The sequence below is a fragment of the Petaurus breviceps genome, unplaced genomic scaffold (genome assembly GCF_028583685.1).
Source record: "Petaurus breviceps papuanus isolate PSGF00001 unplaced genomic scaffold, PetGlider_PUasm1.0 90879, whole genome shotgun sequence".
In the NCBI taxonomy this organism is placed as follows: domain Eukaryota; kingdom Metazoa; phylum Chordata; class Mammalia; order Diprotodontia; family Petauridae; genus Petaurus; species Petaurus breviceps.
In genome coordinates, this window is record NW_027187368.1 from 1,557,110 (window position 1) to 1,563,298 (window position 6,189).

Below are 6,189 nucleotides of genomic sequence, written 5' to 3' on the forward strand. Positions count from 1 at the left end.
TATCTATCTATCTATCTATCTATCTATCTATCTATCTATCTATCTATTTCCTCCAACTACCCTAATACTGAGAAAGGTCTCATGAGTTACAAATATCATCTTTTCATGTAGGAATGTAAATAGCTCAACTTTAATAAGTCCCTTATAATTTCTCTTTCCTGTTTACCTTTTCATGCTTCTCTTGATTCTTGTATTTGAAAGTCAAATTTTCAGGGCAGCCAGGTGGCTCAGCAAGTAAGAGCATCGGCTCCAGTGTCGGGATGACCTGGGGATCAAATCCAGGCTCAGATACTCAGCACCACACCCAGAAATAACTGGCCATGTAAACTTGAGCAAGTTACTTAACCCTGATTGCTTATTAAAAAAAAAAAAAAAGAAAGTCAAATTTCCTATTCAGTTCTGGTCTTTTCATCAAGAATGCTTGAAAGTCCTCTATTTCACTGAATATTCATTTTTCCCCTGAAGTGTTATATTCAGTTTTGCTGGGTAGATGATACTTGGTTTTAATCCTAGCTCCTCTGACCTCCAGAATATCATATTCCAAGTCCTTTGATCCCTTGATGTAGAAGCTACTAGATCTTGTGTTATCCTGATTATATTTCCACAATATTAAAAATTGTTTCTTTCTAGCTGCTTGCAATATTTTCTTCTTGACCTGGGAACTCTGGATTATGGCTACACTGTTCTGAGGAGTTTTTTCTTTTGGGATCTCTTTCAAGAGGTTATAAGTGGATTCTTTAAATTTCTATTTTACCCTCTGGTTCTAGAATATCAGGGCAGTTTTCCTTGATAATTTCTTGAAAGATGATGTCTAGGTTCTTTTTCTGATGATGGCTTTCGGGTAATCCAAAATTTGTTAAATTCTCTCTCTTGGATCTATTTTCCAGGTCAGTGGTTTTTCCAATGAGATATATTACATTGTCTTCTATTTTTTCATTCTTTTGGTTCTGTTTTATAATTTCTTGATTTCTCATAAAGTCATTATCTTCCATTTGCTCCATTCTAATTTTTAAGGAATTATTTTCTTTGGTGAACTTTTGAGCCTCCTTTTCCATTTGGCCAAATCTGTTTTTCAAGGAATTCTTCTCCTTATTGGCTTTTGGGAACCTGTTTTGTCATTTGGATTAGTCTATTTTTTAAGGTGTTATTTTCTCCAGTATTTTTTAGGTCTCCTTTAGCAAGCTGCTGACTCTGTTTTCATGGTTTTCTTGCATCACTCTCATTTCTCTTCCCAATTTTTCCTCTACTTCTCTTACTTGATTTTCAAAATCCCTTTTGAACTCTTCCATGGCCTGCAACAAATTCATATTTTTCTTGGAAGCTTTTAATGTCAGAGCTTTAACTTTGTTGTTTTCTTCTGATTGTATGTTTTGATCTTCTTTGTCACCAAAGAAAGATTCTATACCCTGAGGGGTTTTTTTTTACACTGTTTGCTCATCTTCCCAGCTAAATACTTGACTTTCTAACTCTTTGTAAAGGTACTATTCTGTTTCCAATGGAGGTGAGGATGGGGGTGGGTGTACTATCCCATGTTTCAGGGGTTTTGAATCAGCCACTCAGTCCTCCACCATCTGTGGGCACAGAGCTCCAGAAGTAGCCACTGCTGCTGCTGCTGCTGCTGCCACCACCACAGCTGCTACCACCTCCATCACCCCTGGGCTGGGACCAGACCATGCTTCTCTTTTACTCAGGCCCCACAGAGTTTTCCCACTGATATTCTATGCTGTCTTTAGTATTTTGGGGTTGAGAAGTCTGGAAACTGCCACAGCTGCCAGTGATTCAGTCCCCTGAGACCTGCTCTGGCCCTGTCTGTGCCAATGTGAACCATGCCAGACTGTTATCTGCTGCAAGCCCAGTATAATATACCTTTCCTGTCCACCTTCCAGGCTGTCTTGGGCTGGAGATGTGTTTCACTGTCATTTTGTGGGTTCTGCAGCTCTATAATTTGCTTAGAGTCATTTTTACAGGTATTTGGAGGGGTTTGGGGAGATCTCAAGCAAGTCCCTGCTTTTGCTCTGCAATCTTGGTTCCACCCTGGTACTTTCCACTTCTAACATAGAACATTATAACAACTTCCAATCACACCTTCACCACTCAGATTTTTAGGCCCCAGCCATCATCTTCATCTCCCCTCCCCCAACTCTCAAAATCAGACTATGCCCGTGGGTCCCCTGGCCTTATTTGGTCCAAAGCCAGGCTTTTACCTCATCTCCAGGCTGTGCTGCCTTCCTGTGTTCCCTCTCCCCCCTTCTTCCTCCCCTTTAGATTTCAAGCTCTTCAAGAGAAGGAATGATCTCACTTATCTGCATTGGCATCCCCAGCACCAAGCAAAGTAAACACTTAAAATGCTTCACCTATAGGTGTTGAGAGATGTCTTCCAGCTCTGATACTTGAGTACTTGGTTCCCTTTCAAAGCTAACATTCTATGTTACACAGTTCTATGTCCTTTTTCAGTTTGGATATACTTTTTTTTCTTTTTGGGGGGGAGGGGGGCTTTTTGAAGGGCAATTGGAGTTAAGTGACTTGCCCAAAGTCACACAGCTAGTAAGTGTGTCAAGTATCTGAGGCAAGATTTGACCTCAGGCCCTCCTGACTCCAGGGCCAGTGCTCTATTCACTGCACCAGCTAGCCGCCCCAGTTTGGATATACTTTAATACTTGAGAAGCAGCATGACATGGTATGAAGAGTTGGGACCTAAAGGCAGTAGACTGAGGCTTGAATCTCACCTCAGGTATTATTAACTCTCTGTGTGATCACAGATCATCAATCACTTATTCTCAGTGCCTCCATTTCTTCATCTGTAAAATGGCGATAATAATGTTCACACTGCCTATCTCACAAGTGCTTTGCAAACCTTAAAGTGCTATATTAATGTAAGTTATTCTTATATTCCAAGGTCCTTTCAAGAATTTTTCATATTCTATGCTCTAAAACCTTTTCCACCTCTAATGATCTATCATAAATAATTAGATTTCATGGAAACTCAGAGTTTTACCAGACTCCTCAATGGCCTTGGCCTAGTAGTTCAAAGAGGAAAACTTAAGGAAATGAATGCATAATTCCCAGTTTATGAAATGAACTTGGGTAGTTGAGACCACAAAGAAAGATCAGTTTTGGGGCAGCTAGGTGGTGCAGTGAATAGAGCACTGGCCCTGGAGTCAAGAGGACCTGAGTTCAAATTTGGCCTCAGACACAACCCAAACACTAGCCATGTGACCTTGGGCAAGTCACTTAACCCCAAATTGCCCTCCAAAAGCAAAAAAAAAAAGAATAAGAAAGATCAGTTTTAAGAAATAAAGGAACACATGACCAAGAAGGAAAAGCAACAGCAAGAAGTGGCAAACTACTGCGTAAAAACAGATAAATTATTATGCAGAAAATAAGTCAAGATCTTCAGCAGGCCATAGGAGATAGAGGGTTTGTTATTAATTGCTACAGTGATGCCTATGCTTCTGAAAGTTGAAAGAACAGGAAGAACAGTTGTTTTTCTTAAAGCTGAGAAACAAATCAGTACAGCTCAGATCTCATCTCATACTCAGAAAATTGGTAAAGATGACAAAAGAATGGCATAGTCAATGCTGGAGGGATTGTGGGAAGATAAGCACACTAATGCATTGTTAATGGAGTGATGAATCAGTTCAACCATTATGGAAATGAAATGACCAGAATCTCGATCTTCTTTTATCCAGAGAGTCTACTACTAGGCATATTCCCCAAGGGGATTATTGATTTTAAAAAAGAATCTATACATGCACCCAAGTATTTATAGCAGAACTTTTTTGTGGTACAAAAGAACTGAAAACAAAGCACAAGCCTATCAATTAAGGAAATGACTAAAGAAATTGTAGTACATGAATGTAATGGAATAATAATGTACCATAAGAAATGATGAATATATAAAGCAGCAATAATCAAACTATTTGGTACTGGCTAAGAAATAGAGTGGTGGATCAGTGGGATATATTAGGTATGCAAGACATATATTTACTATAGTCAATGTCTATAGTAAACTACTGTTTGATAAACCCAAAGACTCCAGCTTCTGGGATAAGAACTCACTATTTGACAAGAATTGCTGAGGAAATTAGAAAATATTATAGCAGAAACTAGGCATAGACCAGCATCTCACACTCTATATCAAGATAAAGTCAAAATGGTTACATAATTTAGACATAAAAGGTGATACCATAAGCAAACTAAGAGAGAAAATATTAGTTTACTTATCAGATATGTGGAGAAGGGAAAAATTTATAACCAAGTAGGAGATAGAGAACATTATGAAATACAAAATGGATAATTTTGATTAAATGAATTTAAAAATGCTTTGCAAGGGGGGCGGCTAGGTGGTGCAGTGAATAGAGCACTGGCCCTGGAGTCAGGATGACCTGAGTTCAAATCTGGACTCAGACACTTAACACAAAAACTAGCTGTGTGACCATGGGCAAGTCACTTAACCCCAATTGCCCTCCAAAAAAAAAAAAAAAAGCAAAAAATGCTTTGCATAAATGAAGCCAATGCAACTAAGATTAGAAAGAAAACACAAAGCTGGGAAACAATTTTTACTGCCAGTGTTTCTGATAAAGGCATCATTTTTTAAATTTTTTCACTTTTTTTTTTGAGGGGAGAGGGGCAATTGGGGTTAAGTGACTTGTCCAAGGCCATACAGCTTGTAAGTGTTAAGTGTCTGAGGCCAGATTTGAACTCAGGTCCTCCTGACTCCAGAGCCAGTGCTCTATTCACTGTGTCACTTAGTCACCCCAAGGCATAATTTCTAAAACATATAGAGAATAGAGTCAAATTAATAAGAATTTACAAGTCATTTTCCAAATGATAAATTGTCCAAAAATATGAACAGGCAGTTTTCAGATGAAGAAATCAAAGATATCTATAATCATATAAAAATCCCCTGAATCATTATTGATTAAAGAAACATAAGTTAAAAAAAAAACTTTGAGGTACCACTTCACACATATCAGATTGGCTAATACGACAGAAAAGGAATATGATGGATGTTGGAGAAGATGTGGTAAAACTGGAGCACTAATGCATTGTTGGTAGAGTTGTGAACTGATCCAACCATTCTGGAGAGAATTGGAACTATGCCCAAAGGGTTACAAAATTGTGCATACCCTTTCATCCGCAATACCACTACTAGGTCTGTGCACCAAAGAGATCATTAAAAAGGGAAAGGACCCAAAAGTACAAAAATATTTATAACAGCCTTTTTGTGGTGGATAAGAAATGGAAATTGAGGGGATCCCATCAATTGGGAAATAACTGAACAAGTTGTGACATATGAATGTAATGGAATACTATTGTGCCATAAGAAATTAGCAAATGGACTTCAGAAAAAATTGGAAAGACTTATATGAACTGATGTGAGTGAAGTAAGTAGAGAAGAACATTTACACAGTAACAGCAACATTATGCAATGACCAACTTTCATAGACTTGACTCTTCTCAGCAATACAATGCTCTAAACACAATTCCAAAAAACTCATGATGCAAAATACCATCCACACCCAGAGAAAGAACCATGGAGTCTAAATGCAGGTTGAAGTATACTATTTTTGTTGGGGTTTAAACTCTGCCCACCCAGGGATGCCAAAAACTGTTGCAGTTGAGGTTCTGCCCAACCAAGGATGCCAAAAACTGTTGTGGTTTCATGATGTGTTGTGGTGGAACCATCTCAAAGAATTCAGAGTCAGACTACCTCTAATCCAAGTATAGGCATTTATTGAGATTGAGACCTCTCATGAAGCAGGCTAAGTTCCAAGAGGAACCAGCAACTTCAGAGAAAGCAAGATGGATTTTGATAGGGTTAAAATGCAATTACATAACAGAAATGATGAGTATTAAAAAGGCAGGGGTGGGGGGTTGTTAAAAGAATAGGTAATGGGGAGGAGTCCCAGCCACAGTGGAACTGTGTGTGAGATTACACACAATGCATATGGAGAAAGCCATTTGGAAGAGTATGCATGTATAATAATGATATTATAATAAGCCTCTATGTCATAAGTTCACTCTAGGTCAGTTCTTTACTATTACTGTACAGGTGCCTACTTAGGGAAAGTCCTGTCTATTATTTTGGGGTCCACATCCTGCTTAGGCATCCTGGTGGTGCTGTTTTCTGATTGGCTGACTATTGTGGCCTTTCTGAGACTAGATGGATGTGGTTGTGATTGAGTG